This window comes from Mesoplodon bidens (genome assembly GCF_964165515.1).
Source record: "Mesoplodon bidens genome assembly, contig: HAP1_SCAFFOLD_213, whole genome shotgun sequence".
Classification (NCBI taxonomy): Eukaryota; Metazoa; Chordata; class Mammalia; order Artiodactyla; family Ziphiidae; genus Mesoplodon; species Mesoplodon bidens.
The window spans coordinates 27,663-55,324 of record NW_027672455.1 but is presented as its reverse complement, the minus strand read 5'-3'; positions in this window follow the sequence as shown (position 1 = coordinate 55,324).

Sequence of the window (27,662 nt, the reverse complement as noted above, 5' to 3'; positions counted from 1 at the left end):
TCCCTACTTCTTGTTCGTGATTTTAATTTAATTTTTATTTTTTATGACAGCAAGTTTGATTACAATGTTTGGCTTGTTGGAGGTGTGGAAGATGTCGTTCTTTTACACATATACAAATGTCTGTTTTTCCTGGGATCCTTTTCCCATGTACGTTATGACAGAATGTTGAGTAGTCTTTTGGTATTCCGTAGGTGTTTGGTGATTATATATGTCACCTGTGTTTGTATAAGTCTGTTAACCCCGATATCGTAATGAAACCAATCCTCACACCTTTCCATTGGTGAACCATAAGTTTGTTTAATGAATCTGTGATTGCCCTTCTCCGTGGAAATATCTGCCCTGGTATCCATTTTTAGGTAACACCTATAAGTGATATGATATGATATGTGTCTTTCACTTTCTGACTTACTACATGTCACGTGATTACCTCTAGACTCATCTACGGTGCTGCAAATGGCATTGTCCTTTTTTTCCTTGCCTTCTATTCTGACTTAGCGAGGTCCATTTTCAACAATGTGATTCCCTGCGGGTTGTGGATTAGCTGACGTGGGCATCCTTATCCTGCCGGCCGGCCCTCCCCAGGTGTGCCTGGTTGAGGTCAATATAAACAGCGCTCCAGGCAGCAATAGCCCCTGAACCTGTGCCTGACTCCATATTCTCTTCCCCGTCAGCAGTCTCGGGGCTGTGCTGGTGGGTGGGAGTGAGGGTCTACAGCTTTGTTGGTGGCCCGGTGTGAGTGGGGTTCTGCTGACCTTTTTGCAGGAGTTGCCAAGCTGCCTCCTGTAAAGAAGAGGATGTGTCACCCATACCTTCCGCTGGAATTTCTCTCCGGACAGAGGTGAGGAAGGAAAAAAGCAGTGGGGGCCGGGACAGGTGGGGTATCTCAGGCAGGACAATGGAAAGCTTCCGGAAGAGGGCCCGGGGCCAGGACCACCCTGGCTGGCCTGCAGGCACCAAGTTGGCCTGCGTGCTGTCGCTGGTGTGGCTCCACGGCCCTTCCTCTAGTCTTTCAAACCCTTGTACATATTCAGGTGTTTTACCTGGGAAGGGTGGGAACAGTTCATCAGCAGCTGGCCTGGGGCTCAGCTCACCTTTATTCAGAGATGCCTCGGCATGGTCCCCCAGCTTTGCAATGAGGACGCTCCATGTGTGAGGGTTGGGTTGCTGGCTGTATGGGAGATGATTCCCCACCTCTGACCAATTTCAGTATTGTTTACCGCTGGAGCAAGTGCCCTGATAGCGTTTTCCTCTGTATAACTGGTGGGTTCAGGTTTTTCTTCTTTTATGGTTCAAGTTAGCTTTTATTCCTCTTTTATGTATTTATAGATATAAGCATGGAAATAATTCATTCCTATAAATACATCTGTGTGAAGGGAAGAACTTTTTTCTCTTTTATTTTTAAATTTTATTTTTTATAATTTTGAAATTTAATTTTATTTACTTTTTTATACAGCAGGTTATTATTAGTTATGTATTTTATGCATATACATGTATACAGGTCAATCTCAATCTCCCAACTCATCCCACCACCACCACCCCATGGCTTCCCACACTTGGTGTCCATACGTTTGTTCTCTACCTGTGTGTCTCTATTTCTTCCCTGCAAACCAGTTCATCTGTACCATCTTTTAGGTTCCACATATATGCATTAATATACAATATTTGTTTTCCTCTTTCTGACTTACTTCATTCTGTATGACAGTCTCTAGATCCATCGATGTCTCTTCAAATGACCCAGTTTCATTCCTTTTTATGGCCGAGTAATATTCCATTTTATATATATACCCCAATTTTATCCATTCATCTGTCTGTGGGCATTTAGGTTGCTTCCATTACCTGGCTATTGTAAATAGTGTTGCAATGAACATTGTGGTGAATGAGCCTTTCTGATTTATGGTTTTCCCCGGGTATATGCCCAGAAGTGGGATTGCTGGATCAGATGGTAATTCTATATCTAGGTTTTTTAAGGAAACTCCATAGTGTTCTCCATAGTGACTGTATCAATTTACATTCCCACCAATAGTGGAAGAGGGCTCCTTTTGTCCACACCCTCCCCAGAATTTGTTGTTTGTAGATTTTCTGATGATGCCGATCCTAACAGGTGTGAGGTGATACCTCATTGTAGTTTTGATTTGCATTTCTCTAATAATTAGTGCTGTTGAGCAGCTTTTCATGTGCGTCTTGGCCATCTCTGTGTCTTCTTTAAAGAAACGTCTCTTTAGATCTTCTGCCCATTTTTGTATTGGGCTGTTTGTTTTTTTAATATTAAGCTGCATGAGCTGTTTATATATATTGGAGATTAAACCTTTGTCCATTGATTCGTTTGCAACTATTTTCCCCCCCTCTGAGGGATGCCTTTTTCCATTTCCGTTTTTTAACCAAAAAAGAAAGAAAGAAAAAGAAGCAGCACACAAATGTACATAAAATATGCCTTTTGAAATGGTCGTTTTGAAGTATGGACGTCCTTTGAATTTTTTGTTCGATATGTGAACCCAGGATTTGCTTCCAGGGCAGGTGTCATTTACAGGCCTGCAATGATTTTGAATATCAACTGACCATTGGCGCTGGGATTAAAGCTGCTGTTGTGTGAAACGGCCACAAGGTGGCAGCAGTTCTCCCTTACCAATTCTGGTTACTAGGGCAACAGAGCCTCAATGGAAGTCATGTTCTAGATTGGAATTTAGAATGGAATGTGCCAGGAGAAAGCCCCTCAAGTTTGTCTCCCTACTTCTTGTTTGTGTTTTTAATTTAATTTTTATTTTTTATGACAGCAAGTTTGATTACAATGTTTGGCTTGTTGGAGGTGTGGAAGATGTGGTTCTTTTACACATATACAGATGTCTGTTTTTCCTGGGATCCTTTTCCTATGTACGTTATGACAGAATGTTGAGTAGTCTTTTGGTATTCCGTAGGTCTTTGGTGATTATATATGTCACCTGTGTTTGTGTAAGTCTGTTAACCCCGATATCGTAATGAAACCAATCCTCACACCTTTCCATTGGTGAACCATAAGTTTGTTTAATGAATCTGGGATTGCCCTTCTCCGTGGAAATATCTGCCCTGGTATCCATTTTTAGGTAACACCTATAAGTGATATGATATGATATGTGTCTTTCACTTTCTGACTTACTACATGTCACGTGATTACCTCTAGACTCATCTACGGTGCTGCAAATGGCATTGTGTCCTTATTTTCCTTGGCTTCTATTCTGCTTAGCGAGGTCCATTTTCAACAATGTGATTCCCTGAGTGTTGTGGATTAGCTGACGTGGGCAGCCTTATCCTGCCGGCCGGCCCTCCCCAGGTGTGCCTGGTTGAGGTCAATATAAACAGCGCTCCAGGCAGCAATAGCCCCTGAAGCTGTGCCTGACTCCATATTCTCTGCCCCGTCAGCAGCCTCGGGGCTGTGCTGGTGGGTGGGTGTGAGGGGCCACGGCTTTGTTGGTGGCCCGGTGTGAGTGGGGTTCTGCTGACCTTTTTGCAGGAGTTGCCAGGCTGCCTCCTGTAAAGAAGAGGATGTGTCACCCATACCTTCCGCTGGAATTTCTCTCCGGACAGAGGTGAGGAAGGAAAAAAGCAGTGGGGGCCGGGACAGGAGGGGTATCACAGGCAGGACAATGGAAAGCTTCCGAAAGAGTACCCGGGTCCAGGACCACCCTGGCTGGCCTGCAGGCACCAAGTTGGCCTGCGTGCTGTCGCTAGTGTGGCTCCACGGCCCTTCCTCTAGGCTTTCAAGCCCTTGTACATATTCAGGTGTTTTACCTGCGAAGGGTGGGAACAGTTCAGCAGCAGCTGGCCTGGGGCTCAGCTCACCTTTATTCAGAGATGCCTCGGCACAGTCTCCCAGCTTTGCAATGAGGACGCTCCTTGCGTGGGGGGTGGGTGCTAGCTGGATGGGAGATGATTCCCCACCTCTGACCAATTTCAGAATTGTTTACCGCTGGAGCAAGTGCCCTGATAGGGTTTTCCTCTGTATAAGTGGTGGGTTCAGGTTTTTTTTCGTTTATGGTTCAAGTTAGATTTTATTCCTCTTTTATGTATTTATAGATATAAGCATGGAAATAATTCATTCCTATAAATACATGTGTGTGAAGGGAAGAACTTTTTTCTGTTTTATTTTTAAATTTTATTTTTTAAAATTTTGAAATATAATTTTATTTACTTTTTTATACAGCAGGTTATTATCAGTTATGTATTTTATGCATATACATGTATACAGGTCAATCCCAATCTCCCAACTCATCCCACCACCACCACCCTATGCCTTCCCACACTTGGTGTCCATACGTTTGTTCTCTACCTCTGTGTCTCTATTTCTTCCCTGCAAACCAGTTCATCTGTACCATCTTTTAGGTTCCACATATATGCATTAATATTCAATATTTGTTTTCCTCTTTCTGACTTACTTCATTCTATATGACAGTCTCTAGATCCATCAATGTCTCTACAAATGACCCAGTTTCATTTCTTTTTATGGCCGAGTAATATTCCATTTTATATATGTACCCCATCTTTATCCATTCATCTGTCTGTGGGCATTTAGGTTGCTTCCATTACCTGGCTATTGTAAATAGTGCTGCAATGAACATTGTGGTGAATGTGCCTTTTTGATTTATGGTTTTCTCTGGGTATATGCCCAGAAGTGGGATTGCTGGATTAGATGGTAATTCTATTTCTAGTTTTTTAAAGGAAACTCCATACTGTTCTCCATAGTGACGGTATCAATTTACATTCCCACCAATAGTGGAAGAGGGCTCCTTTTGTCCACACCCTCCCCAGAATTTGTTGTTTGTAGATTTTCTGATGATGCCGATCCTAACAGGTGTGAGGTGATACCTCATTGTAGTTTTGATTTGCATTTCTCTAATAATTAGTGCCCTTGAGCAGCTTTTCATGTGCGTCTTGGCCATCTTTGTGTCTTCTTTGAAGAAACGTCTCTTTAGAACTTCTGCCCATTTTTGTATTGGGTTGTTTGTTTTTTTAATATTAAGCTGCATGAGCTGTTTATATATATTGGAGATTAAACCTTTGTCCATTGATTCTTTTGCAACGATTTTCGCCCAGTCTGAGGGATGCCTTTTTCCATTCCCGTATTTTTAACCAAAAAAGAAAGAAAGACAAAGAAGCAGAACACTAATGTGCATAAAATATGCCTTTTGAAACGGTCGTTTTGAAATATGGACGTCCTTTGAATTTTTTGGTCGATATGTGACCCCAGGATTTGCTTCCAGGGCAGGTGTCATTTACAGGCCTGCAATGATTTTGAATATCCACTGACCATTAGCGCTGGGATTAAAGCTGCTGTTGTGTGAAACGGCCACAAGGTGGCAGCAGTTCTCCCTTACCAAATCTGGTTACTAGGGCAGCAGAGCCTCAATGGAAGTCGTGTTCTAGATTGGAATTTAGAATGGAATGTGCCAGGAGAAAGCCCCTCAAGTTTGTCTCCCTACTTCTTGTTCGTATTTTTAATTTAAATTTTTATTTTTTATTACAGCAAGTTTGATTACAATGTTTGGCTTATTGTAGGTGTCGAAGATGTGGTTCTTTTACACATATACAGATGTCTCTTCTTCCTGGGATCCTTTTCCCAGGTACGTTATGACAGAATGTTGAGTAGTCTTCTCTTGGTATTCCGTAGGTCTTTGGTGATTATATATGTCACCTGTGTTTGTATATGTCTGTTAACCCCGATATCGTAATGAAACCAATCCTAACACCTTTCCATTGGTGAACCATAAGTTTGTTTAATGAATCTGTGATTGCCCTTCTCCGTGGAAATATCTGCCCTGGTATCCATTTTTAGGTAACACCTATAAGTGATATGATATGATATGTGTCTTTCACTTTCTGACTTACTACAAGTCACATGATTACCTCTAGACTCATCTACGGTGCTGCAAATGGCATTGTGTCCTTATTTTCCTTGGCTTCTATTCTGCCTTAGCGAGGTCCATTTTCAACAATGTGATTCCCTGAGGGTTGTGGATGAGCTGACATGGGCAGCCTTAACCTGCCGGCCGGCCCTCCCCAGGTGTGCCTGGTTGAGGTCAATATAAACAGCGCTCCAGGCAGCAATAGCCCCTGAAGCTGTGCCTGACTCCATACTCTCTGCCCCGTCAGCAGTCTCGGGCCTGAGCTTGTTGTAGGGAATGAGGGGCCACAGCTTTATTGGCGGCCCGGTGTGAGTGGGGCACTGCTGGCCTTTCTGCAGGAGTTGCCAGGCTGCCACCTGTAAAGAAGAGGATGTGTCACCCATACCTTCCGCTGGAATTTCTCTCCGGATAGAGGTGAGGAAGGAAAAAAGCAGTGGGGGCCGGGACAGGTGTTGTACCACAGGCAGGACAATGGAAAGCTTCCGGAAGAGTACCCGGGGCCAGGACCACCCTGGCTGGCCTGCAGGCACCAAGTTGGCCTGCGTGCTGTCGCTAGTGTGGCTCCACGGCCCTTCCTCTAGGCTTTCAAGCCCTTGTACATATTCAGGTGTTTTACCTGCGAAGGGTGGGAACAGTTCAGCAGCAGCTGGCCTGGGGCTCAGCTCACCTTTATTCAGAGATGCCTCGGCTCGGTCCCCCAGCTTTGCAATGAGGACGTTCCTTGCGTGGGTTGTGTGTTGCTGGTTGTATGGGATATGATTCCCCACCTCTGACCAATTTCAGAATTGTTTACCACTGGAGCAAGAGCCCTGATATGGTTTTCCTCTGTATAACTGGTGGGTTCGGTTTTTTTTTTCTTTTATGGTTCAAGTTAGATTTTATTCCTCTTTTATGTATTTATAGACATAAGCATGGAAATAATTCATTCCTATAAATACATCTGTGTGAAGGGAAGTACTTTTTTCTGTATTATTTTTAATTTTATTTTTTAAAATTTTGAAATTTAATTTTATTATTTTTTTTATACAGCAGGTTATTATTAGTTATGTATTTTATGCATATACATGTATGCAGGTCAATCCCTATGTCCCAACTCATCCCACCACCACCACCCCATGGCTTCCCACACTTGGTGTCCATACGTTTGTTCTCTACCTGTGTGTCTCTATTTCTTCCCTGCAAACCAGTTCATCTGTACCATTTTTTAGGTTCCACATATATGCATTAATATACAATATTTGTTTTCCTCTTTCTGACTTACTTCATTCTGTATGACAGTCTCTAGATCCATCGATGTCTCTACAAATGACCCAGTTTCATTCCTTTTTATGGCCGAGTAATATTCCATTTTATATATGTACTCAATTTTATCCATTCATCTGTCTGTGGGCATTTAGGGTGCTTCCATTACCTGGCTATTGTAAATAGTGCTGCAATGAACATTGTGGTGAATGTGCCTTTTTGATTTCTGGTTTTCTCTGGGTATATGCCCAGAAGTGGGATTGCTGGATCAGATGGTAATTCTATTTCTAGTTTTTTTAAGGAAACTCCATAGTGTTCTCCATAGTGACTGTATCAATTTACATTCCCACCAATAGTGGAAGAGGGCTCCTTTTGTCCACACCCTCCCCAGAATTTGTTGTTTGTAGATTTTCTGATGATGCCGATTCTAACAGGTGTGAGGTGATACGTCATTGTAGTTTTGATTTGCATTTCTCTAATAATTAGTGCTGTTGAGCAGCTTTTCATGTGCGTTTTGGCCATCTCTGTGTCTTCTTTAAAGAAACGTCTCTTTAGATCTTGTGCCCATTTTTGTATTGGGTTGTTTGTTTTTTTAATATTAAGCTGCATGAGCTGTTTATATATATTGGAGATTAAACCTTTGTCCATTGATTCGTTTGCAACGATTTTCGCCCCTTCTGAGGGATGCCTTTTTCCATTCCCGTTTTTTTAACCAAAAAAGAAAGAAAGAAAAAGAAGCAGAAAACTAATGTGCATAAAATATGCCTTTTGAAGCGGTCGTTTTGAAATATGGACGTCCTTTGAATTTTTTGGTTGATATGTGACCCCAGGATTTGTTTTCAGGGCAGGTGTCATTTACAGGTCTGCAATGATTTTGAATATCAACTGACCATTAGCGCTGGGATTAAAGCTGCTGTTGTGTGAAACGGCCACAAGGTGGCAGCAGTTCTCCCTTACCAATTCTGGTTACTAGGGCAACAGAGCCTCAATGGAAGTCGTGTTCTAGATTGGATTTAGAATGGAATGTGCCAGGTGAAAGCCCCTCAAGTTTGTCTCCCTACTTCTTGTTTGTGTTTTTAATTTAATTTTTATTTTTTATGACAGCAAGTTTGATTACAATGTTTGGCTTGTTGGAGGTGTGGAAGATGTGGTTCTTTTACACATATACAGATGTCGGTTTTTCCTGGGATCCTTTTCCCATGTACGTTATGACAGAATGTTGAGTAGTCTTTTGGTATTCCGTAGGTGTTTGGTGATTATATATGTCACCTGTGTTTGTATAAGTCTGTTAACCCCGATATCGTAATGAAACCAATCCTCACACCTTTCCATTGGTGAACCATAAGTTTATTTAATGAATCTGTGATTGCCCTTCTCCGTGGAAATATTTGCCCTGTTATCCATTTTTAGGTAACACCTATAAGTGATATATGATATGTGTCTTTCACTTTCTGACTTACTACATGTCACGTGATTACCTCTAGACTCATCTACGGTGCTGCAAATGGCATTGTGTCCTTTTTTTCCTTGCCTTCTATTCTGACTTAGCGAGGTCCATTTTCAACAATGTGATTCCCTGCGGGTTGTGGATTAGCTGACGTGGGCAGCCTTATCCTGCCGGCCGGCCCTCCCTAGGTGTGCCTGGTTGAGGTCAATATAAACAGCGCTCCAGGCAGCAATAGCCCCTGAACCTGTGCCTGACTCCATATTCTCTGCCCCGTCAGCAGTCTCGGGGCTGTGCTCGTGGGTGGGAGTGAGGGGCCACAGCTTTGTTGGTGGCCCGGTGTGAGTGGGGTTCTGCTGACCTTTTTGCAGGAGTTGCCAGGCTGCCTCCTGTAAAGAAGAGGATGTGTCACCCATACCTTCCGCTGGAATTTCTCTCCGGACAGAGGTGAGGAAGGAAAAAAGCAGTGGGGGCCGGGACAGGTGGGGTATCTCAGGCAGGACAATGGAAAGCTTCCGGAAGAGGGCCTGGGTCCAGGACCACCCTGGCTGGCCTGCAGGCACCAAGTTGGCCTGCGTGCTGTCGCTGGTGTGGCTCCACGGCCCTTCCTCTAGTCTTTCAAGCCCTTGTACATATTCAGGTGTTTTACCTGGGAAGGGTGGGAACAGTTCAGCAGCAGCTGGCCTGGGGCTCAGCTCACCTTTATTCAGAGATGCCTCGGCACGGACCCCCAGCTTTGCAATGAGGACGCTCCTTGTGTGGGTGGTGGGTTGCTGGCTGTATGGGAGATGATTCCCCACCTCTGACCAATTTCAGAATTGTTTACCGCTGGAGCAAGTGCCCTGATAGCGTTTTCCTCTGTATAACTGCTGGGTTCAGGTTTTTCTTCTTTTATGGTTCAAGTTAGCTTTTATTCCTCTTTTATGTATTTATAGATATAAGAATGGAAATAATTCATTCCTATAAATACATCTGTGTGAAGGGAAGAACTTTTTTCTCTTTTATTTTTAAATTTTATTTTTTATAATTTTAAAATTTAATTTTATTTACTTTTTTATACAGCAGGTTATTATTAGTTATGTATTTTATGCTTATACATGTATACAGGTCAATCTCAATCTCCCAACTCATCCCACCACCACCACCCCATGGCTTCCCACACTTGGTGTCCATACGTTTGTTCTCTACCTGTGTGTCTCTATTTCTTCCCTGCAAACCAGTTCATCTGTACCATTTTTTAGGTTCCACATATATGCATTAATATACAATATTTGTTTTCCTCTTTCTGACTTACTTCATTCTGTATGACAGTCTCTAGATCCATCGATGTCTCTACAAATGACCCAGTTTCATTCCTTTTTATGGCCGAGTAATATTCCATTTTATATATGTACCCAATTTTATCCATTCATCTGTCTGTGGGCATTTCGGTTGCTTCCATTACCTGGCTATTGTAAATAGTGCTGCAATGAACATTGTGGTGAATGTGCCTTTTTGATTTCTGGTTTTCTCTGGGTATATGCCCAGAAGTGGGATTGCTGGATCAGATGGTAATTCTATTTCTAGTTTTTTTAAGGAAACTCCATAGTGTTCTCCATAGTGACTGTATCAATTTACATTCCCACCAATAGTGGAAGAGGGCTCCTTTTGTCCACACCCTCCCCAGAATTTGTTGTTTGTAGATTTTCTGATGATGCCGATTCTAACAGGTGTGAGGTGATACCTCATTGTAGTTTTGATTTGCATTTCTCTAATAATTAGTGCTGTTGAGCAGCTTTTCATGTGCGTCTTGGCCATCTCTGTGTCTTCTTTAAAGAAACGTCTCTTTAGATCTTGTGCCCATTTTTGTATTGGGTTGTTTGTTTTTTTAATATTAAGCTGCATGAGCTGTTTATATATATTGGAGATTAAACCTCTGTCCATTGATTCGTTTGCAACGATTTTCGCCCCTTCTGAGGGATGCCTTTTTCCATTCCCGTTTTTTTAACCAAAAAAGAAAGAAAGAAAAAGAAGCAGAAAACTAATGTGCATAAAATATGCCTTTTGAAGCGGTCGCTTTGAAATATGGACGTCCTTTGAATTTTTTGGTCGATATGTGACCCCAGGATTTGTTTTCAGGGCAGGTGTCATTTACAGGTCTGCAATGATTTTGAATATCAACTGACCATTAGCGCTGGGATTAAAGCTGCTGTTGTGTGAAACGGCCACAAGGTGGCAGCAGTTCTCCCTTACCAATTCTGGTTACTAGGGCAACAGAGCCTCAATGGAAGTCGTGTTCTAGATTGGAATTTAGAATGGAATGTGCCAGGAGAAAGCCCCTCAAGTTTGTCTCCCTACTTCTTGTTTGTGTTTTTAATTTAATTTTTATTTTTTATGACAGCAAGTTTGATTACAATGTTTGGCTTGTTGGAGGTGTGGAAGATGTGGTTCTTTTACACATATACAGATGTCTGTTTTTCCTGGGATCCTTTTCCCATGTACGTTATGACAGAATGTTGAGTAGTCTTTTGGTATTCCGTAGGTGTTTGGTGATTATATATGTCACCTGTGTTTGTATAAGTCTGTTAACCCCGATATCGTAATGAAACCAATCCTCACACCTTTCCATTGGTGAACCATAAGTTTGTTTAATGAATCTGTGATTGCCCTTCTCCGTGGAAATATCTGCCCTGGTATCCATTTTTAGGTAACACCTATAAGTGTTATGATATGATATGTGTCTTTCACTTTCTGACTTACTACATGTCACGTGATTACCTCTAGACTCATCTACGGTGCTGCAAATGGCATTGTGTCCTTATGTTCCTTGGCTTCTATTCTGCCTTAGCGAGGTCCTTTTTCAACAATGTGATTCCCTGCGGGTTGTGGATTAGCTGACGTGGGCAGCCTTATCCTGCCGGCCGGCCCTCCCCAGGTGTGCCTGGTTGAGGTCAATATAAACAGCGCTCCAGGCAGCAATAGCCCCTGAACCTGTGCCTGACTCCATATTCTCTGCCCCGTCAGCAGTCTCGGGGCTGTGCTGGTGGGTGGGAGTGAGGGGCCACAGCTTTGTTGGTGGCCCAGTGTGAGTGGGGTTCTGCTGACCTTTTTGCAGGAGTTGCCATGCTGCCTCCTGTAAAGAAGAGGATGTGTCACCCATACCTTCTGCTGGAATTTCTCTCCGGACAGAGGTGAGGAAGGAAAAAAGCAGTGGGGGCCGGGACAGGTGGGGTATCTCAGGCAGGACAATGGAAAGCTTCCGGAAGAGGGCCCGGGGCCAGGACCACCCTGGCTGGCCTGCAGGCACCAAGTTGGCCTGCGTGCTGTCGCTGGTGTGGCTCCACGGCCCTTCCTCTAGTCTTTCAAGCCCTTGTACATATTCAGGTGTTTTACCTGGGAAGGGTGGGAACAGTTCAGCAGCAGCTGGCCTGGGGCTCAGCTCACCTTTATTCAGAGATGCCTCGGCACGGTCCCCCAGCTTTGCAATGAGGACGCTCCTTGTTTGGGGGGTGGGTTGCTGGCTGTATGGGAGATGATTCCCCACCTCTGACCAATTTCAGAATTGTTTACCGCTGGAGCAAGTGCCCTGATAGCGTTTTCCTCTGTATAACTGCTGGGTTCAGGTTTTTCTTCTTTTATGGTTCAAGTTAGCTTTTATTCCTCTTTTATATATTTATAGATATAAGCATGGAAATAATTCATTCCTATAAATACATCTGTGTGAAGGGAAGAACTTTTTTCTCTTTTATTTTTAAATTTTATTTTTTTATAATTTTGAAATTTAATTTTATTTACTTTTTTATACAGCAGGTTATTATTAGTTATGTATTTTATGCATATACATGTATACAGGTCAATCTCAATCTCCCAACTCATCCCACCACCACCACCCCATGGCTTCCCACACTTGGTGTCCATACGTTTGTTCTCTACCTGTGTGTCTCTATTTCTTCCCTGCAAACCAGTTCATCTGTACCATTTTTTAGGTTCCACATATATGCATTAATATACAATATTTGTTTTCCTCTTTCTGACTTACTTCATTCTGTATGACAGTCTCTAGATCCATCGATGTCTCTACAAATGACCCAGTTTCATTCCATTTTATGGCCGAGTAATATTCCATTTTATATATGTACCCCAATTTTATCCATTCATCTGTCTGTGGGCATTTAGGTTGCTTCCATTACCTGGCTATTGTAAATAGTGCTGCAATGAACATTGTGGTGAATGTGCCTTTTTGATTTATGGTTTTCTCTGGGTATATGCCCAGAAGTGGGATTGCTGGATCAGATGGTAATTCTATTTCTAGTTTTTTTAAGGAAACTCCATAGTGTTCTCCATAGTGACTGTATCAATTTACATTCCCACCAATAGTGGAAGAGGGCTCCTTTTGTCCACACCCTCCCCAGAATTTGTTGTTTGTAGATTTTCTGATGATGCCGATTCTAACAGGTGTGAGGTGATACGTCATTGTAGTTTTGATTTGCATTTCTCTAATAATTAGTGTTGTTGAGCAGCTTTTCATGTGCGTCTTGGCCATCTCTGTGTCTTCTTTAAAAAAACGTCTCTTTAGATCTTCTGCCCATTTTTGTATTGGGTTGTTTGTTTTTTTAATATTAAGCTGCATGAGCTGTTTATATATATTGGAGATTAAACCTCTGTCCATTGATTCGTTTGCAATGATTTTCGCCCCTTCTGAGGGATGCCTTTTTCCATTCCCGTTTTTTTAACCAAAAAAGAAAGAAAGAAAAAGAAGCAGAAAACTAATGTGCATAAAATATGCCTTTTGAAGCGGTCGCTTTGAAATATGGACGTCCTTTGAATTTTTTGGTTGATATGTGACCCCAGGATTTGTTTTCAGGGCAGGTGTCATTTACAGGTCTGCAATGATTTTGAATATCAACTGACCATTAGCGCTGGGATTAAAGCTGCTGTTGTGTGAAACGGCCACAAGGTGGCAGCAGTTCTCCCTTACCAATTCTGGTTACTAGGGCAACAGAGCCTCAATGGAAGTCGTGTTCTAGATTGGAATTTAGAATGGAATGTGCCAGGAGAAAGCCCCTCAAGTTTGTCTCCCTACTTCTTGTTTGTGTTTTTAATTTAATTTTTATTTTTTATGACAGCAAGTTTGATTACAATGTTTGGCTTGTTGGAGGTGTGGAAGATGTGGTTCTTTTACACATATACAGATGTCTGTTTTTCCTGGGATCCTTTTCCCATGTACGTTATGACAGAATGTTGAGTAGTCTTTTGGTATTCCGTAGGTGTTTGGTGATTATATATGTCACCTGTGTTTGTATAAGTCTGTTAACCCCGATATCGTAATGAAACCGATCCTCACACCTTTCCATTGGTGAACCATAAGTTTGTTTAATGAATCTGTGATTGCCCTTCTCCGTGGAAATATCTGCCCTGGTATCCATTTTTAGGTAACACCTATAAGTGATATGATATGATATGTGTCTTTCACTTTCTGACTTACTACATGTCACGTGATTACCTCTAGACTCATCTACGGTGCTGCAAATGGCATTGTGTCCTTTTTTTCCTTGCCTTCTATTCTGACTTAGCGAGGTCCATTTTCAACAATGTGATTCCCTGAGGGTTGTGGATTAGCTGACGTGGGCAGCCTTAACCTGCCGGCCGGCCCTCCCCAGGTGTGCCTGGTTGAGGTCAATATAAACAGCGCTCCAGGCAGCAATAGCCCCTGAACCTGTGCCTGACTCCATATTCTCTGCCCCGTCAGCAGTCTCGGGGCTGTGCTGGTGGGTGGGAGTGAGGGGCCACAACTTTGTTGGTGGCCCGGTGTGAGTGGGGTTCTGCTGACCTTTTTGCAGGAGTTGCCAGGCTGCCACCTGTAAAGAAGAGGATGTGTCACCCATACCTTCCGCTGGAATTTCTCTCCGGACAGAGGTGAGGAAGGAAAAAAGCAGTGGGGGCCGGGACAGGTGGGGTATCTCAGGCAGGACAATGGAAAGCTTCCGGAAGAGGGCCCGGGGCCAGGACCACCCTGGCTGGCCTGCAGGCACCAAGTTGGCCTGCGTGCTGTCGCTGGTGTGGCTCCACGGCCCTTCCTCTAGTCTTTCAAGCCCTTGTACATATTCAGGTGTTTTACCTGGGAAGGGTGGGAACAGTTCAGCAGCAGCTGGCCTGGGGCTCAGCTCACCTTTATTCAGAGATGCCTCGGCACGGTCCCCCAGCTTTGCAATGAGGACGCTCCTTGTGTGGGGGGTGGGTTGCTGGCTGTATGGGAGATGATTCCCCCCCTCTGACCAATTTCAGAATTGTTTACCGCTGGAGCAAGTGCCCTGATAGCGTTTTCCTCTGTATAACTGCTGGGTTCAGGTTTTTCTTCTTTTATGGTTCAAGTTAGCTTTTATTCCTCTTTTATATATTTATAGATATAAGCATGGAAATAATTCATTCCTATAAATACATCTGTGTGAAGGGAAGAACTTTTTTCTCTTTTATTTTTAAATTTTATTTTTTTATAATTTTGAAATTTAATTTTATTTACTTTTTTATACAGCAGGTTATTATTAGTTATGTATTTTATGCATATACATGTATACAGGTCAATCTCAATCTCCCAACTCATCCCACCACCACCACCCCATGGCTTCCCACACTTGGTGTCCATACGTTTGTTCTCTACCTGTGTGTCTCAATTTCTTCCCTGCAAACCAGTTCATCTGTACCATTTTTTAGGTTCCACATATATGCATTAATATACAATATTTGTTTTCCTCTTTCTGACTTACTTCATTCTGTATGACAGTCTCTAGGTCCATCGATGTCTCTACAAATGACCCAGTTTCATTCCTTTTTATGGCCGAGTAATATTCCATTTTATATATGTACCCCAATTTTATCCATTCATCTGTCTGTGGGCATTTAGGTTGCTTCCATTACCTGGCTATTGTAAATAGTGCTGCAATGAACATTGTGGTGAATGTGCCTTTTTGATTTCTGGTTTTCTCTGGGTATATGCCCAGAAGTGGGATTGCTGGATCAGATGGTAATTCTATTTCTAGTTTTTTTAAGGAAACTCCATAGTGTTCTCCATAGTGACTGTATCAATTTACATTCCCACCAATAGTGGAAGAGGGCTCCTTTTGTCCACACCCTCCCCAGAATTTGTTGTTTGTAGATTTTCTGATGATGCCGATTCTAACAGGTGTGAGGTGATACGTCATTGTAGTTTTGATTTGCATTTCTCTAATAATTAGTGCTGTTGAGCAGCTTTTCATGTGCGTCTTGGCCATCTCTGTGTCTTCTTTAAAGAAACGTCTCTTTAGATCTTCTGCCCATTTTTGTATTGGGTTGTTTGTTTTTTTAATATTAAGCTGCATGAGCTGTTTATATATATTGGAGATTAAACCTCTGTCCATTGATTCGTTTGCAACGATTTTCGCCCCTTCTGAGGGATGCCTTTTTCCATTCCCGTTTTTTTAACCAAAAAAGAAAGAAAGAAAAAGAAGCAGAAAACTAATGTGCATAAAATATGCCTTTTGAAGCGGTCGCTTTGAAATATGGACGTCCTTTGAATTTTTTGGTTGATATGTGACCCCAGGATTTGTTTTCAGGGCAGGTGTCATTTACAGGTCTGCAATGATTTTGAATATCAACTGACCATTAGCGCTGGGATTAAAGCTGCTGTTGTGTGAAACGGCCACAAGGTGGCAGCAGTTCTCCCTTACCAATTCTGGTTACTAGGGCAACAGAGCCTCAATGGAAGTCCTGTTCTAGATTGGAATTTAGAATGGAATGTGCCAGGAGAAAGCCCCTCAAGTTTGTCTCCCTACTTCTTGTTTGTGTTTTTAATTTAATTTTTATTTTTTATGACAGCAAGTTTGATTACAATGTTTGGCTTGTTGGAGGTGTGGAAGATGTGGTTCTTTTACACATATACAGATGTCTGTTTTTCCTGGGATCCTTTTCCCATGTACGTTATGACAGAATGTTGAGTAGTCTTTTGGTATTCCGTAGGTGTTTGGTGATTATATATGTCACCTGTGTTTGTATAAGTCTGTTAACCCCGATATCGTAATGAAACCGATCCTCACACCTTTCCAGTGGTGAACCATAAGTTTGTTTAATGAATCTGTGATTGCCCTTCTCCGTGGAAATATCTGCCCTGGTATCCATTTTTAGGTAACACCTATAAGTGATATGATATGATATGTGTCTTTCACTTTCTGACTTACTACATGTCACGTGATTACCTCTAGACTCATCTACGGTGCTGCAAATGGCATTGTGTCCTTTTTTTCCTTGCCTTCTATTCTGACTTAGCGAGGTCCATTTTCAACAATGTGATTCCCTGAGGGTTGTGGATTAGCTGACGTGGGCAGCCTTAACCTGCCGGCCGGCCCTCCCCAGGTGTGCCTGGTTGAGGTCAATATAAACAGCGCTCCAGGCAGCAATAGCCCCTGAACCTGTGCCTGACTCCATATTCTCTGCCCCGTCAGCAGTCTCGGGGCTGTGCTGGTGGGTGGGAGTGAGGGGCCACAGCTTTGTTGGTGGCCCGGTGTGAGTGGGGTTCTGCTGACCTTTTTGCAGGAGTTGCCAGGCTGCCTCCTGTAAAGAAGAGGATGTGTCACCCATACCTTCCGCTGGAATTTCTCTCCGGACAGAGGTGAGGAAGGAAAAAAGCAGTGGGGGCCGGGACAGGTGGGGTATCTCAGGCAGGACAATGGAAAGCTTCCGGAAGAGGGCCCGGGGCCTGGACCACCCTGGCTGGCCTGCAGGCACCAAGTTGGCCTGCGTGCTGTCGCTGGTGTGGCTCCACGGCCCTTCCTCTAGTCTTTCAAGCCCTTGTACATATTCAGGTGTTTTACCTGGGAAGGGTGGGAACAGTTCAGCAGCAGCTGGCCTGGGGCTCAGCTCACCTTTATTCAGAGATGCCTCGGCACGGTCCCCCAGCTTTGCAATGAGGACGCTCCTTGTGTGGGGGGTGGGTTGCTGGCTGTATGGGAGATGATTCCCCACCTCTGACCAATTTCAGAATTGTTTACCGCTGGAGCAAGTGCCCTGATAGCGTTTTCCTCTGTATAACTGGTGGGTTCAGGTTTTTCTTCTTTTATGGTTCAAGTTAGCTTTTATTCCTCTTTTATGTATTTATAGATATAAGCATGGAAATAATTCATTCCTATAAATACATCTGTGTGAAGGGACGAACTTTTTTCTCTTTTATTTTTAAATTTTATTTTTTATAATTTTGAAATTTAATTTTATTTACTTTTTTATACAGCAGGTTATTATTAGTTATGTATTTTATGCATATACATGTATACAGGTCAATCTCAATCTCCCAACTCATCCCACCACCACCACCCCATGGCTTCCCACACTTGGTGTCCATACGTTTGTTCTCTACCTGTGTGTCTCTATTTCTTCCCTGCAAACCAGTTCATCTGTACCATTTTTTAGGTTCCACATATATGCATTAATATACAATATTTGTTTTCCTCTTTCTGACTTACTTCATTCTGTATGACAGTCTCTAGATCCATCGATGTCTCTACAAATGACCCAGTTTCATTCCTTTTTATGGCCGAGTAATATTCCATTTTATATATGTACCCCAATTTTATCCATTCATCTGTCTGTGGGCATTTAGGTTGGTTCCATTACCTGGCTATTGTAAATAGTGCTGCAATGAACATTGTGGTGAATGTGCCTTTTTGATTTATGGTTTTCTCTGGGTATATGCCCAGAAGTGGGATTGCTGGATCAGATGGTAATTCTATTTCTAGTTTTTTTAAGGAAACTCCATAGTGTTCTCCATAGTGACTGTATCAATTTACATTCCCACCAATAGTGGAAGAGGGCTCCTTTTGTCCACACCCTCCCCAGAATTTGTTGTTTGTAGATTTTCTGATGATGCCGATTCTAACAGGTCTGAGGTGATACGTCATTGTAGTTTTGATTTGCATTTCTCTAATAATTAGTGCTGTTGAGCAGCTTTTCATGTGCGTCTTGGCCATCTCTGTGTCTTCTTTAAAGAAACGACTCTTTAGATCTTCTGCCCATTTTTGTATTGGGTTGTTTGTTTTTTTAATATTAAGCTGCATGAGCTGTTTATATATATTGGAGATTAAACCTCTGTCCATTGATTCGTTTGCAACTATTTTCGCCCCTTCTGAGGGATGCCTTTTTCCATTCCCGTTTTTTTAACCAAAAAAGAAAGAAAGAAAAAGAAGCAGAAAACTAATGTGCATAAAATATGCCTTTTGAAGCGGTCGCTTTGAAATATGGACGTCCTTTGAATTTTTTGGTCGATATGTGACCCCAGGATTTGTTTTCAGGGCAGGTGTCATTTACAGGTCTGCAATGATTTTGAATATCAACTGACCATTAGCGCTGGGATTAAAGCTGCTGTTGTGTGAAACGGCCACAAGGTGGCAGCAGTTCTCCCTTACCAATTCTGGTTACTAGGGCAGCAGAGCCTCAATGGAAGTCGTGTTCTAGATTGGAATTTAGAATGGAATGTGCCAGGAGAAAGCCCCTCAAGTTTGTCTCCCTACTTCTTGTTTGTGTTTTTAATTTAATTTTTATTTTTTATGACAGCAAGTTTGATTACAATGTTTGGCTTGTTGGAGGTGTGGAAGATGTGGTTCTTTTACACATATACAGATGTCGGTTTTTCCTGGGATCCTTTTCCCATGTACGTTATGACAGAATGTTGAGTAGTCTTTTGGTATTCCGTAGGTGTTTGGTGATTATATATGTCACCTGTGTTTGTATAAGTCTGTTAACCCCGATATCGTAATGAAACCGATCCTCACACCTTTCCAGTGGTGAACCATAAGTTTGTTTAATGAATCTGTGATTGCCCTTCTCCGTGGAAATATCTGCCCTGGTATCCATTTTTAGGTAACACCTATAAGTGATATGATATGATATGTGTCTTTCACTTTCTGACTTACTACATGTCACGTGATTACCTCTAGACTCATCTACGGTGCTGCAAATGGCATTGTGTCCTTTTTTTCCTTGCCTTCTATTCTGACTTAGCGAGGTCCATTTTCAACAATGTGATTCCCTGAGGGTTGTGGATTAGCTGACGTGGGCAGCCTTAACCTGCCGGCCGGCCCTCCCCAGGTGTGCCTGGTTGAGGTCAATATAAACAGCGCTCCAGGCAGCAATAGCCCCTGAACCTGTGCCTGACTCCATATTCTCTGCCCCGTCAGCAGTCTCGGGGCTGTGCTGGTGGGTGGGAGTGAGGGGCCACAGCTTTGTTGGTGGCCCGGTGTGAGTGGGGTTCTGCTGACCTTTTTGCAGGAGTTGCCAGGCTGCCACCTGTAAAGAAGAGGATGTGTCACCCATACCTTCCGCTGGAATTTCTCTCCGGACAGGGGTGAGGAAGGAAAAAAGCAGTGGGGGCCGGGACAGGAGGGGTATCACAGGCAGGACAAAGGAAAGCTTCCGGAAGAGTACCCGGGGCCAGGACCACCCTGGCTGGCCTGCAGGCACCAAGTTGGCCTGCGTGCTGTCGCTAGTGTGGCTCCACGGCCCTTCCTCTAGGCTTTCAAGCCCTTGTACATATTCAGGTGTTTTACCTGGGAAGGGTGGGAACAGTTCAGCAGCAGCTGGCCTGGGGCTCAGCTCACCTTTATTCAGAAATGCCTCGGCACGGTCTCCCAGCTTTGCAATGAGGACGCTCCTTGCGTGGGGGGTGGGTGCCAGCTGGATGGGAGATGATTCCCCACCTCTGATCAATTTCAGAATTGTTTACCGCTGGAGCAAGTGCCCTGATAGGGTTTTCCTCTGTATAACTGGTGGGTTCAGGTTTTTTTTCGTTTATGGTTCAAGTTAGATTTTATTCCTCTTTTATGTATTTGTAGATATAAGCATGGAAATAATTCATTCCTATAAATACATGTGTGTGAAGGGAAGAACTTTTTTCTGTTTTATTTTTAAATATTATTTTTTAAAAATTTGAAATTTAATTTTATTTACTTTTTTATACAGCAGGTTATTATCAGTTATGTATTTTATGCATATACATGTATACAGGTCAATCCCAATCTCCCAACTCATCCCACCACCACCACCCTATGCCTTCCCACACATGGTGTCCATACATTTGTTCTCTACCTGTGTGTCTCTATTTCTTCCCTGCAAACCAGTTCATCTGTACCATCTTTTAGGTTCCACATATATGCATTAATATACAATATTTGTTTTCCTCTTTCTGACTTACTTCATTCTATATGACAGTCTCTAGATCCATCGATGTCTCTACAAATGACCCAGTTTCATTCCTTTTTATGGCCGAGTAATATTCCATTTTATATATGTACCCCATCTTTATCCATTCATCTGTCTGTGGGCATTTAGGTTGCTTCCATTACCTGGGTATTGTAAATAGTGCTGCAATGAACATTGTGGTGAATGTGCCTTTTTGATTTATGGTTTTCTCTGGGTATATGCCCAGAAGTGGGATTGCTGGATCAGATGGTAATTCTATTTCTAGTTTTTTAAAGGAAACTCCATACTGTTCTCCATAGTGACGGTATCAATTTACATTCCCACCAATAGTGGAAGAGGGCTCCTTTTGTCCACACCCTCCCCAGAATTTGTTGTTTGTAGATTTTCTGATGATGCCGATCCTAACAGGTGTGAGGTGATACCTCATTGTAGTTTTGATTTGCATTCCTCTAATAATTAGTGCCCTTGAGCAGCTTTTCATGTGCGTCTTGGCCATCTCTGTGTCTTCTTTGAAGAAACGTCTCTTCAGAACTTCTGCCCATTTTTGTATTGGGTTGTTTGTTTTTTTAATATTAAGCTGCATGAGCTGTTTATATATATTGGAGATTAAACCTCTGTCCATTGATTCGTTTGCAACGATTTTCGCCCAGTCTGAGGGATGCCTTTTTCCATTCCCGTCTTTTTAACCAAAAAAGAAAGACAAAGAAGCAGAACACTAATGTGCATAAAATATGCCTTTTGAAACGGTCGTTTTGAAATATGGACGTCCTTTGAATTTTTTGGTCGATATGTGACCCCAGGATTTGCTTCCAGGGCAGGTGTCATTTACAGGCCTGCAATGATTTTGAATATCAACTGACCATTAGCGCTGGGATTAAAGCTGCTGTTGTGTGAAACGGCCACAAGGTGGCAGCAGTTCTCCCTTACCAAATCTGGTTACTAGGGCAGCAGAGCCTCAATGGAAGTCGTGTTCTAGATTGGAATTTAGAATGGAATGTGCCAGGAGAAAGCCCCTCAAGTTTGTCTCCCTACTTCTTGTTCGTATTTTTATTTTAAATTTTTATTTTTTATTACAGCAAGTTTGATTACAATGTTTGGCTTATTGTAGGTGTCGAAGATGTGGTTCTTTTACACATATTCAGATGTCTCTTCTTCCTGGTATCCTTTTCCCAGGTACGTTATGACAGAATGTTGAGTAGTCTTCTCTTGGTATTCCGTAGGTCTTTGATGATTATATATGTCACCTGTGTTTGTATATGTCTATTAACCCCGATATCGTAATGAAACCAATCCTCACACCTTTCCATTGGTGAACCATAAGTTTGTTTAATGAATCTGTGATTGCCCTTGTCCGTGGAAATATCTGCCCTGGTATCCATTTTTAGGTAACACCTATAAGTGATATGATATGATATGTGTCTTTCACTTTCTGACTTACTACAAGTCACGTGATTACCTCTAGACTCATCTACGGTGCTGCAAATGGCATTGTGTCCTTATTTTCCTTGGCTTCTATTCTGCCTTAGCGAGGTCCATTTTCAACAATGTGATTCCCTGAGGATTGTGGATTAGCTGACCTGGGCAGCCTTACCCTGCCGGCCGGCCCTCCCCAGGTGTGCCTGGTTGAGTTCAATATAAACAGCGCTCCAGGCAGCAATAGCCCCTGAAGCTGTGCCTGACTCCATATTCTCTGCCCCGTCAGCAGTCTCGGGGCTGAGCTGGTGGGAGGGAATGAGGGGCCACAGCTTTGTTGGCGGCGCAGTGTGAGTGGGGCACTGCTGGCCTTTCTGCAGGTGTTGCCAGGCTGCCACCTGTAAAGAAGAGGATGTGTCACCCATACCTTCCGCTGGAATTTCTCTCCGGACAGAGGTGAGGAAGGAAAAAAGCAGTGTGGGCCGGGACAGGAGGGTTATCACAGGCAGGACAAAGGAAAGCTTCCGGAAGAGTACCCGGGGCCAGGACCTCCCTGGCTGGCCCGCAGGCACCAAGTTGGCCTGCGTGCTGTCGCTAGTGTGTCTCCACGGCCCTTCCTCTAGGCTTTCAAGCCCTTGTACATATTCAGGTGTTTTACCTGCGGAGGGTGGGAACAGTTCAGCAGCAGGTGGCCTGGGGCTCAGCTCACCTTTATTCAGAGATGCCTCGGCACGGTCTCCCAGCTTTGCAATGAGGACGCTCCTTGAGTGGGGGGTGGGTGCTAGCTGGATGGGAGATGATTCCCCACCTCTGACCAATTTCAGAATTGTTTACCGCTGGAGCAAGTGCCCTGATAGGGTTTTCCTCTGTATAACTGGTGGGTTCAGGTTTTTTTTCGTTTATGGTTCAAGTTAGATTTTTTTCCTCTTTTATGTATTTGTAGATATAAGCATGGAAATAATTCATTCCTATAAATACATGTGTGTGAAGGGAAGAACTTTTTTCTGTTTTATTTTTAAATATTATTTTTTAAAATTTTGAAATTTAATTTTATTTACTTTTTTATACAGCAGGTTATTATCAGTTATGTATTTTATGCATATACATGTATACAGGTCAATCCCAATCTCCCAACTCATCCCACCACCACCACCCTATGCCTTCCCACACTTGGTGTCCATACGTTTGTTCTCTACCTCTGTGTCTCTATTTCTTCCCTGCAAACCAGTTCATCTGTACCATCTTTTAGGTTCCACATATATGCATTAATATACAATATTTGTTTTCCTCTTTCTGACTTACTTCATTCTATATGACAGTCTCTAGATCCATCGATGTCTCTACAAATGACCCAGTTTCATTCCTTTTTATGGCCGAGTAATATTCCATTTTATATATGTACCCCATCTTTATCCATTCATCTGTCTGTGGGCATTTAGGTTGCTTCAATTACCTGGCTATTGTAAATAGTTCTGCAATGAACATTGTGGTGAATGTGCCTTTTTGATTTATGGTTTTCTCTGGGTATATGCCCAGAAGTGGGATTGCTGGATCAGATGGTAATTCTATTTCTAGTTTTTTAAAGGAAACTCCATACTGTTCTCCATAGTGACGGTATCAATTTACATTCCCACCAATAGTGGAAGAGGGCTCCTTTTGTCCACACCCTCCCCAGAATTTGTTGTTTGTAGATTTTCTGATGATGCCGATCCTAACAGGTGTGAGGTGATACGTCATTGTAGTTTTGATTTGCATTTCTCTAATAATTAGTGCCCTTGAGCAGCTTTTCATGTGCGTCTTGGCCATCTCTGTGTCTTCTTTGAAGAAACGTCTCTTCAGAACTTCTGCCCATTTTTGTATTGGGTTGTTTGTTTTTTTAATATTAAGCTGCATGAGCTGTTTATATATATTGGAGATTAAACCTCTGTCCATTGATTCGTTTGCAACGATTTTCGCCCAGTCTGTGGGATGCCTTTTTCCATTCCCGTATTTTTAACCAAAAAAGAAAGAAAGAAAAAGAAGCAGAAAACTAATGAGCATAAAATATGCCTTTTGAAGCGGTCGTTTTGAAATTTGGACGTCCTTTGAATTTTTTGGTTGATATGTGACCCCAGGATTTGCTTCCAGGGCAGGTGTCATTTACAGGCCTGCAATGATTTTGAATATCAACTGACCATTAGCGCAGGGATTAAAGCTGCTGTTGTGTGAAACGGCCACAAGGTGGCAGCAGTTCTCCCTTACCAAATCTGGTTACTAGGGCAGCAGAGCCTCAATGGAAGTCGTGTTCTAGATTGGAATTTAGAATGGAATGTGCCAGGAGAAAGCCCCTCAAGTTTGTCTCCCTACTTCTTGTTTGTGTTTTTAATATAATTTTTATTTTTTATTACAGCAACTTTGATTACAATGTTTGGCCTGTTGGAGGTGTGGAAGATGTGGTTCTTTTACACATATACAGATGCCTGTTTTTCCTGGGATCCTTTTCCCATGTACGTTATGACAGAATGTTGAGTAGTCTTTTGGTATTCCGTAGGTGTTTGGTGATTATATATGTCACCTGTGTTTGTATAAGTCTGTTAACCCCGATATCGTAATGAAACCAATCCTCACACCTTTCCATTGGTGAACCAGGTTTGTTTAATGAATCTGTGATTGCCCTTCTCCGTGGAAATATCTGCCCTGTTATCCATTTTTAGGTAACACCTATAAGTGATATGATATGATGTGTCTTTCACTTTCTGACTTACTACATGTCACGTGATTACCTCTAGACTCATCTACGGTGCTGCAAATGGCACTGTGTCCTTATTTTCCTTGGCTTCTATTCTGCCTTAGCGAGGTCCATTTTCAACAATGTGATTCCCTGAGGGTTGTGGATTAGCTGACCTGGGCAGCCTTACCCTGCCGGCCGGCCCTCCCCAGGTGTGCCTGGTTGAGGTCAATATAAACAGCGCTCCAGGCAGCAATAGCCCCTGAAGCTGTGCCTGACTCCATATTCTCTGCCCCGTCAGCAGTCTCGGGGCTGAGCTGGTGGGAGGGAATGAGGGGCCACAGCTTTGTTGGCGGCGCAGTGTGAGTGGGGCACTGCTGGCCTTTCTGCAGGTGTTGCCAGGCTGCCACCTGTAAAGAAGAGGATGTGTCACTCATACCTTCCGCTGGAATTTCTCTCCGGACAGAGGTGAGGAAGGAAAAAAGCAGTGGGGGCCGGGACAGGAGGGGTATCACAGGCAGGATAAAGGAAAGCTTCCGGAAGAGTACCCGGGGCCAGGACCACCCTGGCTGGCCTGCAGGCACCAAGTTGGCCTGCGTGCTGTCGCTAGTGTGGCTCCACGGCCCTTCCTCTAGGCTTTCAAGCCCTTGTACATATTCAGGTGTTTTACCTGCGAAGGGTGGGAACAGTTCAGCAGCAGCTGGCCTGGGGCTCAGCTCACCTTTATTCAGAGATGCCTCGGCACGGTCCCCCAGCTTTGCAATGAGGACGCTCCTTGTGTGGGGGGTGGGTTGCTGGCTGTATGGGAGATGATTCCCCACCTCTGACCAATTTCAGAATTGTTTACCGCTGGAGCAAGTGCCCTGATAGCGTTTTCCTCTGTATAACTGGTGGTTTCAGGTTTTTCTTCTTTTATGGTTCAAGTTAGCTTTTATTCCTCTTTTATGTATTTATAGATATAAGCATGGAAATAATTCATTCCTATAAATACATGTGTGAGAAGGGAAGAACTTTTTTCTGTTTTATTTTTAAATTTTATTTTTTAAAATTTTGAAATTTAATTTTATTTACTTTTTTATACAGCAGGTTATTATCAGTTATGTATTTTATGCATATACATGTATACAGGTCAATCCCAATCTCCCAACTCATCCCACCACCACCACCCTATGCCTTCCCACACTTGGTGTCCATACGTTTGTTCTCTACCTCTGTGTCTCTATTTCTTCCCTGCAAACCAGTTCATCTGTACCATCTTTTAGGTTCCACATATATGCATTAATATACAATATTTGTTTTCCTCTTTCTGACTTACTTCATTCTATATGACAGTCTCTAGATCCATCGATGTCTCTACAAATGACCCAGTTTCATTCCTTTTTATGGCCGAGTAATATTCCATTTTATATATGTACCCCATCTTTATCCATTCATCTGTCTGTGGGCATTTAGGTTGCTTCCATTACCTGGCTATTGTAAATAGTGCTGCAATGAACATTGTGGTGAATGTGCCTTTTTGATTTATGGTTTTCTCTGGGTATATGCCCAGAAGTGGGATTGCTGGATCAGATGGTAATTCTATTTCTAGTTTTTTAAAGGAAACTCCATACTGTTCTCCATAGTGACGGTATCAATTTACATTCCCACCAATAGTGGAAGAGGGCTCCTTTTGTCCACACCCTCCCCAGAATTTGTTGTTTGTAGATTTTCTGATGATGCCGATCCTAACAGGTGTGAGGTGATACCTCATTGTAGTTTTGATTTGCATTTCTCTAATAATTAGTGCCCTTGAGCAGCTTTTCATGTGCGTCTTGGCCATCTCTGTGTCTTCTTTGAAGAAACGTCTCTTCAGAACTTCTGCCCATTTTTGTATTGGGTTGTTTGTTTTTTTAATATTAAGCTGCATGAGATGTTTATATATATTGGAGATTAAACCTCTGTCCATTGATTCGTTTGCAACGATTTTCGCCCAGTCTGTGGGATGCCTTTTTCCATTCCCGTCTTTTTAACCAAAAAAGAAAGACAAAGAAGCAGAACACTAATGTGCATAAAATATGCCTTTTGAAACGGTCGTTTTGAAATATGGACGTCCTTTGAATTTTTTGGTCGATATGTGACCCCAGGATTTGCTTCCAGGGCAGGTGTCATTTACAGGCCTGCAATGATTTTGAATATCAAGTGACCATTAGCGCTGGGATTAAAGCTGCTGTTGTGTGAAACGGCCACAAGGTGGCAGCAGTTCTCCCTTACCAAATCTGGTTACTAGGGCAGCAGAGCCTCAATGGAAGTCGTGTTCTAGATTGGAATTTAGAATGGAATGTGCCAGGAGAAAGCCCCTCAAGTTTGTCTCCCTACTTCTTGTTCGTATTTTTAATTTAAATTTTTATTTTTTATTACAGCAAGTTTGATTACAATGTTTGGCTTATTGTAGGTGTCGAAGATGTGGTTCTTTTACACATATTCAGATGTCTCTTCTTCCTGGTATCCTTTTCCCAGGTACGTTATGACAGAATGTTGAGTAGTCTTCTCTTGGTATTCCGTAGGTCTTTGGTGATTATATATGTCACCTGTGTTTGTATATGTCTATTAACCCCGATATCGTAATGAAACCAATCCTCACACCTTTCCATTGGTGAACCATAAGTTTGTTTAATGAATCTGTGATTGCCCTTCTCCGTGGAAATATCTGCCCTGGTATCCATTTTTAGGTAACACCTATAAGTGATATGATATGATATGTGTCTTTCACTTTCTGACTTACTACAAGTCACGAGATTACCTCTAG